The sequence below is a fragment of the Filicampus tigris genome, chromosome 1 (assembly GCF_054856515.1).
Source record: "Filicampus tigris isolate MCC_2025a chromosome 1, RoL_Ftig_1.0, whole genome shotgun sequence".
NCBI lineage: Eukaryota > Metazoa > Chordata > Actinopteri > Syngnathiformes > Syngnathidae > Filicampus > Filicampus tigris.
Window position 1 is genome coordinate 15,150,108 of NC_141217.1, and position 12,536 is coordinate 15,162,643.

A 12,536-nucleotide genomic window follows, 5' to 3' on the forward strand; every position below is an offset into this window, starting at 1 on the left:
AAGCATTTTTGTCTGTCAAGAAAAGCAAACAATTACACCACATCAATGTGTGTGCACGCGGGAATGCGTGCGAGTGTGTGCGAGCAGGCAAGTGATGAGCGAGAAAGAGCAGCAGGAAAACAGCATCGCAAAGCGTCTCGATGGAAAACCCACAAAAATATATTTAGCCATTCATTATCATGTTGATCTCCACTGTTCTTCAAATGTCACCCCTTCCGCCGCCATACTCGAAGGGAATGGGAGAAATATCCACAATACATCTTTCAGCAGTTTTTAATACTGTTTCTGCTTGGCCACAATAAAAGCTTGGTACTGTATTTGATCTTTTCCTGCACGCCGGAACGAGGGAAGGAAATAGCTTTTGCGTGCACGGGTACTGAAAATGACTCAAATGTAAATGGCTGTCACTTGTACCAATGCAATTATTGTCCAACGCAAATGAGAAAGACAAACCAACCGTTGTAATCACAACGATGCAAAGAGGTTGGTCTGTAATGGCATGTAAGAAACAAGGAAAGATTCAAAGAGACAGAATAGCAATCATCTGGACACGGCTTGTTTAAAGGGACATGCTCAGCTGTGTGCATGTGTAGAATGCAAGGGCATGCGCAGAGAAACACTCATGCGCACAAACAAATTATAGCTAAGACAGTTATTACCTAAGCAAGCAGAGTAGTCCAAAAGGAATGCCTGCTGTGAAACAAACTAGATCCAGGCACCGGTTTTGCATTGCAACAAGGAAAAAAAAAAAACAACGTACGCGCTCACAAGCAGACTGTGTGAGAGAAATAACAGTGTCAAAATAATTAGAAGGTTCAAACAACATAAACACATGTTTGGGTCCTCAGTTCATTTGCACTGTTGAGCAGACAGTCAACTCACTAATAAGACACACAGTGCTTTGTTGGAGTGATGAGCAGAAGAATGAACACCTTTGTGTGTGTTTCTTACACTTTAGTGGCGTTTGACCAAAAGCCAGTTAGTTGGGTGAAAAGTGGCACAATAGTTTGCAATGATTGAATTTGATTTCTTAAAGCGGAAATCAACCCAAACATATTTTTTTCATGAATATGTTACCAGCAGGCCCACTAGTTAAAACAAGGCATTCTGATTAATATTGCGTTTGTGGAATAAGACTTAATCCACTCGTTTTTAGCCATTTCTGGCGGTGGCCATTTTGTCACTTCTGTCGACTGAAAATGACATCACAATTGCTCAGGGCTCAGGTAACGACAATTCACGGCTGACCGGTTTTCTGAAGCTGAGCCGTGATGGGCCATTACCTGAGCCCTGAGTAGTTGTGATGTCATTTTCAGTCAGCAGAAGTCACAAAATGGCCGCCCCCTGAGATGGCTAAAAAGGGGTGGATTTTGTTGCTTAACTCATTTTCCATAAACGCAATACGAACCAGAATGCCGTGTTTCAACTAGTGGGCCTCCTGGGAACATATTCTTGAAAAAAATGTGTGGATATCTCCTTTAAAGAAGCTTAAGTGCAATGCGCCTATTGCAAAGTAAAACTGGCTCAATTTATACAAGTGCACATCCATGGTAAAACTAACACTGTTAGCTAATTTAATATAGCCTATTCCACTAATTAAAACAAATTATAATTCCTCATGTATAAATCAAATATTTTGCTGCTTTGTGGATTTCTTCTATTGTATTGTAATGTAACGATTAAAATGAGGGATTACTGAATATACGTCATATATAATATTATATATATATATATATATATATATATATATATATATATACATATATATATATATATATATATATATATATATATATACATATATATATATATATATATATATACATATATATATACATATATATATATATATACATATATATATACATATATATATATATACATATACATATATATATACATATATATATATATATACATATATATATACATATATATATATATACATATATATATATATATATATATATATATATATATATATATATATATATATATATATATATATATATATATATATATATATATATCGCTGTCATGTGGAAAACACTTATGTCCAATTTTGGAATTTTAAAAAATTTTCACGTTAATGCGATCTCTGCAACGCGGAAACATCATTCACGGAAAAATGCGAAAATTGAAAAAAATTGACATAGGTGTTTTTCACAGGACAGCGACAATATGTCCTATGTTAACTGTAAATCGGCACTCAATAAATCCTTCCTCATCATTCCAACTTTCATAGTGGGATAAAGGCAGCAAAGGAGAAAGAGGAGAGTGCAACAGAAAGATTGTGGCTGACAAGTCTGGTATGCCATCTTTACAATCTGCCAGTGAGAGACTCCTTGAAATTGGACTCAGGTGTAGCGGGATGCCGTCAAAGCCATTCCCCACATTAGGTCTCTGGAATCTCACATAAACAAATTACCAAAATACTTTCTCTGTAAAAGACTGGCTGAGCGTTCCCTCACTGCGCAGTGAAACCTGAGTGGGGCCTTGTTTATGTGTGTGACAGAGTGTTTACATTGTCCTCCATTCCTATCCCATCAGATGGGGAGCACATCGGGCCTCTTACAACTTCATTCCTGTACTACCTGCCTGTCTCTCATGCTTCTGTTAGAAAGAACAAGTGCTGCATCTGCATGTGTAAGTGAGAAAGACTTGCGAGGCGGTGCCATGTTTTTTTTTTTTTTTCAGGATAGAAAGAGATTTTTTTCAGGAAACAAAATTTAGAGAGCCCAGCAAGAGAGAAACCGAAAGATGTGAGAAAAACATAACGACTATAGCGTCATGATTTTGACCCTCAGCTACTGTAAATGTGAGCGAAGGTAAAAAAAAATTCTGTAGCCTTCCTTTTACTTTACAGATTTGACCTTTGCTAAAAAATCTGTAAAGTTAGACATATGCCATAGAACAGTGATACCACAAAAATAGAAATTAAAGATTTTGACCAAGGGATAATAAACCTTAGTCTGAAAATAAGTAGATGGCGTTACAACTGGCAAGGAAAATGTAATAATTCAATTTTGTTGATTGAATCTACCGAATATTTTTTTTAGCATCTCAGCCGTCTTTGGTCGATTGAAATAAAAAAAAAAACTATACAAAGTTATTAACGTCTACTGTAGAATTGTTGTTCAAACATGGAACAACAAAGCCTCAAGGAAAATGTACAACAGGACATCAAAATCAAGAGGGACCTCAGATATATGAAAACCATCAAGGGAAAAAAAGCTCACAATTTCAAAGAGAAAACGAAGCCCTTGCTCATCTTAATAGTCACAATTGACTCAGTGTCCTTTTTTTTTTTTAAAAGGAAATATGATGAATTCCTTCCTCCAAGCTGCAACGGACCGAGGCCATCACAGACAATCCTGAGAGCCACAATGATGCTGTTCTAACGTGAGTCGAGTGAGGAGGAGGAGGACCACCCAGCAGTGGATCCAGTGTAGCTGCAGGGATGAAGATTTGCAGCGGATGCACTCTGACAGGCGAGACCTCGGCTGCTCAGAAAATTTAAGCGGAAAACTGTGGCACAATGGTACCTATTGAGGACCGCACTTAGATTTGAATCTGCCATGCCCACCTCTGCTCCTCCGAGACATACGGCGAGATACGGAGGTATCGCATATCCACTTCTGTCATATTTAGGCTGTCTGCATTTTCTACATAGTATTTGGAGATATAACACATTGACCAAACTACAACAGCCTATTTTGCCTACATTGTTGTTGATAATGGATTGCATGGAATTATGAATTGAATTATGCCTCAGACAACCAAGAAAAACAGACAAAACTATTCCTGGTTCTGTTTTAGACATATCAAACACACAGCCGGTGGCCCTAAGCCAAGGGTGCCCACACTTTTTCAGCCTGAGAGCTACTTATGACATGACGGAGTCAAAATGATCTACCACCTACTAAAAATGCAAAACACATTATTTATAAATATAATGAGAATTATTTTTACATGTACCTTATATGATGGTGTACCTTGCATGACTGCATCAACCTATATATCACAATACAACAAAAAATGTTTTGTAATTACCTTACTCTGATGACTTGCACTGAATGAAATCAGCCAGGGACGCATAGTCCGGACAGTAGCTGCTGATAGCCAGCCTCAAGTGGATTTGCAGCAACAACAATCCGCCCATTCGCTCCATTCAGCGCGTATGAAACAAGTCAACTTTTTCGCATACTATGCTAATGCTAACAATATTGCTGTCTTGGTAAAGTTCAAGAAAAAAAAAAAAAAAGCCGCCGAGTGACAGGACTCTGTGTGGCTGTGTGTGACGTAGTATGCCCATTGCTGATTGGCTGCAGCGAGGCGAAATGGCAAAAAAGTTTTATACGCACCAAATGGAGCGAATGGGCGGATTCTCTGTGCTTCGCTCCGCGTCCCACCGCTCCAAACGCATCATTCGCGCCACCCCGCACGCAACCGCCCGCGCTAACTACATTGACCCCAATTCAAATGCGCCACCAAAAACGTTCCCAAAGCAGTTGGTGTGAAGGTACCAATACAGTAGTGAGGACGGATGATAGGCTGGCGATCTAGCCACAACGCCATTGCGATCAACCGGTCGATCACAATCGACGTAATGGGCACCCCTGCCCTAAGCTATGTAATAGCAATTGAGTGAAGAAAGCAAACAGAGTAAAACTCTGATTCAGCTGCAGAAGTTCACTGATTTAAAGTAACCTTAAAACATGTGGAAGCTTGGGGATGAACAAGCAGGCAGAAGAAAGAACTAGAATCCGTTCTAATCTGAACATTCCAATCTACTTTTGACATTACACCCTGGAGGTACGCACCAAAGCTGTGATATAGCGTCGGAACCACGGTTCATGGAGTCTTTTTACATCAAACATTTGAAGTCTCTATTTAGTCTTCCCTTAGCTTTGACTCACAAAGTAGTGCAAAATCAATTGGTTTGTAACAGCGCTCAGGGTTGGTGGGAAGATGGAGCCTATGCCCAAGATTTATCATCAGTCATTGAAGGTGCTAAAGCTAACATCGTGCACACTGCAGGTAAATCTAATTCAGCCACAGTAAATATATTTAAAAAAAAAAAATTAAAAAAAAGATTGAGTCAAGAAGAAAACTGCCTTTTGTAAAGGAAAGAATGTTTTCAATTGGTATGTATTGGTTGCATGTCACATTAATGGTGGAAAAAAACGTTTTCAAATGATTTATTTATCTTTCTCTCTTTTTTGAGATCTTAAAAAAAATGGCCATTTGAACAGGGTTGTGCATATTTTTTATATTTACTGTATTTGGTTGTTGTGGAAAAGTTAACTATGTGACGGACTCATCAGGATAAAAAGTAACGCTTTAAAATGATGATGGCGATGATAAATGAATAAATGTCAAATAGTGGTGGTCATTTTTGATATTTGAAGAAATTTGGTCATTAAGATTTAAAATTTGGTCAAATAAATGATAAACAACAACAAAAAAAACATTCCTGAGTGTCAGTAAAATAAAGTGTGAAACGTTTTACAACACTTGTCATATGTGAACCCTGCAACAGAAGGCCTGTGGCTTACTTTTGATTTTTTAAGTTCAAATTCATCAAAGATTTTCTTGGAAAAGCTCACCGACACCACATTAGAGCCTTTTGAAAAAGAGAAGAATATCATAAATAATGAGAGATCCATTATACAGGAGGTGTTTTCATTATGACAAATGGTCTTGCAGCACTTTAACTTTTTCCAAGCTTCCTACATGCGGACGACCTTGCGAAAGTGTTGGGCTAGCACGACACATAAACTGCAACCCACTGTTATATGGGGGCTAATGAGTGGACCGGCTCGAATGTTGAGTGGCAGTCCAAGAAGCTGTGAACGCATTCGTGAGGCATTTTTGATCACTTTCCTCTTCAATTCTATTAGGTGATCCCAATAGCAGTTGTAATATTTGTAGAACAGGGAAATACAATTCCCATATTGCCATAGGCATATTCTTTCAAAAATTACACATTGAAACCATTTCTATTCTGTTTTCCTGATGCATTCCTTCCTCTGCAGTCAATTTGATGATAAATATATATTTTTTTATATTCAGAAATATAAAGTAGGTAAGATGGGCAGTGTTACCACCATGTATCACCATGTTGTTTCAAATGAACTTTCCTTTAAAAAAAAAAAAAAGTCCACATAAAAGAAGAGATTTTGTTTTTGCTCTAAAAATTATTTGCATGGTTTTATAATAGTATAAGTCTTTTAACTTCATTATATTTGATTTAATAAAAGTGGGTCTGTATGAGCATAATAATAAGTCTTAATAATACATATTTCTCTCTTCTGCAAAACCACAATTGTATTTATTGTAGTTTTGTGGGGAGATCCCCACAACTCTACACAATAGGACGAACAGGGAAAAATCAAGGAATAATAAATCACATGTAAGGCTTTATGATTTAAAATAATCCCAAACTCATATATTATTGCCATTGTTTTAGAAGTTTTGCCTGTAATGTACTTGATATGTTGTTTCCATGTTCATTCATCATCTTTCATAACTCTAAGGAATTTTGTTCAAAAACTGGTTCAATGCTGAAATTACAATTTTTTATAATAATATCACTTTTTATTTTTTTCTGATTCCCCAAAACATACATTTGGTTTTCTTGATATTAAGACACAATTTGTGTACATCACAACTTAAGAATTTCTAACGCTCTTCTAACTTTTAAATGTTTACCAGTACAAAGCAAATATGTGTCATCTAGAAAAATTATATATGTAAAAAAACTCTGCAATTCTCATTAATGTATAAGATAGATAGTTTTGGACCAATCAATGACCCTTGTGGTACTCCACGGGCAATCCTCCTTAACTCTGTCTAACATAATATTATTTATTTTTACACATTGCTGTCTATTTCCTAAATGGCTTTCTAGCTATGTATTGGCAACAGCCTTATCCCATACGTCTCCTATTTCTCAAGTAATTGTCTGTGATCCATTGTATCAAACGCGGTCTGTAGATCGAGATACAAACCAATAGAATAGTCATTATTTTCATTTGAATTTGCAACACCCTCTACCATTTGCATCACTGCATTTGCAGTAGTCCTATTTTCTCTAAATCCATAGTGGTTCTCACTCACAATATTTTTGGTTTTTTTGAGAATTGTGAAATTTCATCTTCAGGAAAAACTCCATTTTGAAATTTGAAATGACAAATATCAAGGGTTTGACAATGTCAGTTGATCTTTTCTTTCCCATTTTCCTTACAATTTCTATTATATCAGTCTATCAGCCTCGTCTACCCCACAAAGAAACACAGAAGTTAGACTATTTCATATCTATAATTCTTCTAGCCAATGAAAGAAGTTGGATATTCCCTAAATTGACATTTGTTTTTATAATATTAAATGCATCTACGGCTAATAAAGTGAAGTGTTGAGAGTTTCTTTCCTTTATTTCTCGCCAGTTGAGTCTTTTATTATATTATTGTAATATAACTACAGAGGCAATACTTGACAATCACACATTTGCGTGTGTGTGCGTGTATGTGTGTGTGATTGTCCAGTTCAGTCGTGTTCAGCTGCGTTGCTCTGTGTGCGGCGGGCCTTAGGCGAGATGTGAAGCTGTGTAGTATTTTTTAATGCTTTTTACTTGCATGTGTTGGTGAAGACCGGCGAGTGACGCAAGCAAAGGATGTCTGTGGAAAATAAATCCATGGGCAGTGATTCTTTTTTCATTTTCTTCTGCTTCTAAATCCCGTTCCCTCCCTCAATCAGTCATCCTTTTGTAGATTACGTTTCTGTTTGGGATATAATCCATCTGACCCTCATGCCATCCCACTGAGCATTCTCTTTTGCACATTGCACATTTGTTTTTTTCTGACATCCCACCAAGCACACATGCATGCGCATGCACATACACACCCACACACATAAAGGCCGGCTTCCTTGGAGTTCCTCCACAGGTGCGAGGATTTCCTCAGGGAATGACTTTTGTGTGCTGCCATCTCCATAAACTCACAAAAAACACATGTAATCCGGTCAGGATTTGTTTTTATACTTCTCTTTCTTGACCTTTCTTTCACACACGCACACACATACAAATATGCACAGCATAGCACAAAATCCAAACAACAACAATCAATATTGGATATCACCAAGGTTGTACTCAGTGCCAAAAAAACACCCGCAAATATTATCCACCATACTCCTTGGTGCCTTGAGCCTTTGTGTGAATTGTGAGCATGACTTCCGGAATGAACTCAACCGACGTTTTGTTGACATGGTGACTGCTTGTGAGTCCACTTGACAATTACAGACTTAAAGTGGAAGTCAACCCAAACATATTTTTTCAAGAATATGTTCTATGCATACCCACTGGTTGAGATAAGTCATTCTGATTAATATGAAATATGAGTTAAACAGCAAAATCCACCCATTTTTAGCCATCTCAGTGGGCGGCCATTTCGTCACTTCTGTCGACTGAAAATGACATCACACACCCTCAGGGCTCAGATAATGACCAATCACAGCTCACTTGTTTTCTGAAGCGACCCTTGTGGGGACAAGCGGTATAGATAATGAATGGATGGATGGATATGGAAGAGGTTGGTTCATCCTCCCGCTCGCGATGACCCACACAAGCATGCACAGATCCAATCTCAAGAGCACAAGAATGCAAAATGGATATTAATAACAGAGGAGTGATAAATCACTCCCTCCTTGCATAATTGCAGGTATTGCATGCGGTCGTGTCGCAATGTGTGTAATGAGTGTGTTGTGGGTGGAGCCGAGGTGCTTACTCAGGCAAACAACCACAACATGTTCACACATCAGGTGTCTGAACATACTGTACTGTGGTTTCCTGCTATTTGTGGTGGTTATATATATATATATATATATATATATATATATATATATATATATAAACCCAGCACAAACAAAACAGTTTATTCCTATCAAATTTTGCGTGGGATGTTGGGGCAGCTTCAAGCAGGTCTGATATGATACATATTATATATATATATATATATATATATATATATATATATATATATATATATATATATATATACATACATATACATATGTACACACAAATAGCTAACTCTAAATAATAGCCCTACCAATGATTATGATTGAATTAATAAGTAATAGTTCAACCAAACTTAAATGAACCACATCTATAAACCCAAAGCATTTGAATTGCTTATCAACATGTTAAATCATTGATGTATCCTTGAAAAAACAGGACAGGAAACATATTACAGCTAAGCACATAAATACACCACGTGCAGTATCGGTACACACACATCAAAAACTCTGTTGATGTTCGACAACAGGAACTGGCGGTTGTAGCAAGGTTTAGTGATGTTCCGCTAAACTGTTACGGACTGGTTTGGATGCCGTTTTTATTCCTGGTTTAAAGAAACTGACTGAGACAAAGCAGCCACCGCAAACATTTTGTTGTGTCAATTAAAGATAAGCTACACTACAATAAATATCACACATGCTGTAAACATTTTGCCACGAAAAAAAAAAAAGAAATGTTGGGTTTTTGTGCTATGTTATAGGAAATTGTGAATAGTTGTGTTTTTCTGTGAATAACGGATGATAGGTCCCCCCCAAAAAAATCCAAGAAAAGGTGGATTTAAGATTGCCGAACTATATATTCGGGTTCCACTGTACTCTCTCCTTTACTGAACTCCAAGAAAACCAGAAAAAAACAGGAGTAAACCTGCCTGTCTTGTAAGATTTCCAGCAACCCTTCCTTCACAAGTTTCTCCTCTGTCTGCCCGAACGAAGGCAATGACTACTCTATTATTCCTTTTAACCAGACCTTAGAATGTGTATATTTAAAAAATATATAATTATCATAGATTTACATATTTCAAAAGTCAAAATGCCTGTGACACAAGGATGTAAATATTATACATCAGTTTGAGAAGTGATGGTGAAAGATGCAGCGACATGCAATTAGAGCACTCAGTGTCCGTGTACAGGTGTTGCTGAGTTAATAATTTCACTCCTTCATGTTCAACGTGGTGGGACGACATTTGACCTCACAGACTGATGATGTGGACAGCGGGATGAGGGATGGCTTCGGTCAGACACCTCGTTTGACCCCCAGTCCATGGTTCACTGGTCCATCATAGAGATACTTTCCAGCACGGCTGCACAAATGCATCCGAAGTGCGCACAGCCGCGCACCCAAATGAATGTGTAAAGTGCTAAAAAGGTAATTTAAAAAAAACTTTCATTAAAACAGTCTTTTCCTTGGCTCAAGAAGGGAACTGATCAGAGGGCACTTATCAGTTGAAATGTCAACTTCAGACTGAAATAAGGATGTCCCTGGCTGGCGGCCTTTTGACAGCTGATCATAGAACCTGTTATCCTTTCCATGTGATCGAAAATGAACGTGACTGATACTTCAAATTGTGTCATAGTACATTGCCCTCTAAACATTTTTTTTTCTTTAGAAATATGTGCTAAACTTGGTTAGTATTACATAACACTGAGGCTTGGATTTAAGTTATTACTTACATTTCAGGCTGTGTGACCGATTGTCATGGTTGAGATAACTCAAGAGTAATTCTTGGAAACACAAAAGGAGCAATGGTCTTACAAATATGCTATTCTGTTAAAAATGTCACTCATATTTATACTTGTGGTCACAGAAGGGATTGGAACTATCCAGGGCTGTGAAGCATCCAGCATTTATTTGACCACCAAACATTTTCATGCTATATACAATATAACCACATGCCATCTTCAGCATAGCAGCACTGCCATGTGCAAAACTGACTGTTCATGTTTGAAGTGAAAAAGACACTGACCACTTGGTGGAATTGAGAACAGGTATGCTCAATCATCTTGCCAAACATATCAATAATAACCATACAAGCAATTTCTGTCTTTCAAGGCACAATCCACCACTCCATTGTAAACCAAGAAAGAATAATGTGACTTTTTCTTGTGTCTAGTGACTGGTTTCGCAGAGTTTCAGGCCGGTTTCGCTAAACAGGAGCCCTTGGCCTTGGGTCGAGCCAATCAGATTCAGGCTTAAAGCAAGCAAAACAATTTCCTTGACACCAACTAAAGTGCATTCCAGAATATTAAACAGCACTGACAGTCCCTTTCACAATGAATGCACTTTGTGGCCTCCTTTGCACGCACACACGCGTTGAATAATCAAAGATATACAACATGTGGACAAACAAATGCTGCATTCAGTAAAAAAACAGCATGGGCAAACTTTCTGACTTGTTTTAGCCAGAACAAACCCGTCCCCACTAGAAAAGCCTCTCAGCTTCTTTTCTCTCCATTCAGTACAAACAACTTCATGGTGGGATAAAAGCACAATGTTTCCAGGGAACTTCTCCCCCCCCCACACTGCTTCACTTTTTGGCCCCAAGTTCTCCTTTACTTTTTCCTCCACCGCCTCCTCTAGTGTGCTCTCCGCCCAAAAGGGCATTCTTATTTCATTAGAGTAGGGGGTGTCTTGGAGGCCGAGTGGGTAAACAAAACCTCCGTAATCACCAGCGGGCATACATACATACCAACGAGCCAATCAGCCTCCAGTGCTCCAACAAACATCCACATCTATACCTGGATGCTCAAAACAACTTTGCCGATGTCAAAGTTCACTTTGTGTGGACTACAAAGGGTGGCCTCACACTTGGAGTCAAGGGAACGTCTGTCAAAGAAAGCCTGAATGCCTGCAGCCCAGACTGCGATGTCCGCACAGACACACAGAACCCTGACTATTTCTCTGTCTATTTGGCTATCTATGCTGTCATCTCTGTTTGTTCATATTAGGGAGGGCTCACTCAGGGACAGGATATGGGGATTAGGTCTGGCCTTATTGCGCTGTAGCTACACACCACTAAATAGCTCCCATCTGTTCTTCCATAAAGGGTGGCTAACGCACGTTAGCTGTGCTCGCATTGCACACTGCCAGAACAACAGCAGTGGATAGATGAACTGCGCTGATATTGCTAGCCACAACACCATTCTGCGCTAAAGGCTAATGTGCCTGGCTTATTGTATTAGATTGGGATAAGAAGAACCAACACACACACGTTAATGCACACACACACACACACCACTAGCATATCTGATTCAAGATACCGTAGCAGCAGGCTAAGCCAAGACTCAGAGTCCTACGTTTACCTTGAAGGAATACAGCCTATATTAGAGGGCTGCTGAAGGAAAAACTGGAGGTGGAAAGAAAAGGATGGAAAAAAGATGGAGAGATGGAAAGAGGGAGAATTGGAGCAGTGTGGTCGTTCATGACGGTGGATCTTGACACTGCGTGCCTTTGCGGCACACATGGACTACATTACAGGCTATGTAGGCTGCTCGGGTACTGTACGTCGTGCTGGGTAATGCTCTTGTGCACAAATACACACTCAACTAAACCTATCATGGCTACACTGTGGAAAGACAAACCATTTTCTCCAACACACTAACAGACTTGTAATCCCTAAAGCACCATCAGGGCAAAGTGCATAATGACTAAGTCACTGAGGTTAGAAAGACAATCCGCTTGTGAT

At 38.6% G+C, this 12,536-nt stretch overlaps 1 protein-coding gene across 6 annotated transcripts in view; it reads right to left on the reverse strand.

Annotated features, from left to right (window-relative positions):
- LOC147152966 (ERC protein 2-like) overlaps positions 1-12,536 on the reverse strand; it is a 133,828-nt gene that overhangs the window by 24,766 nt on the left and 96,526 nt on the right. The window lies entirely within an intron of this gene.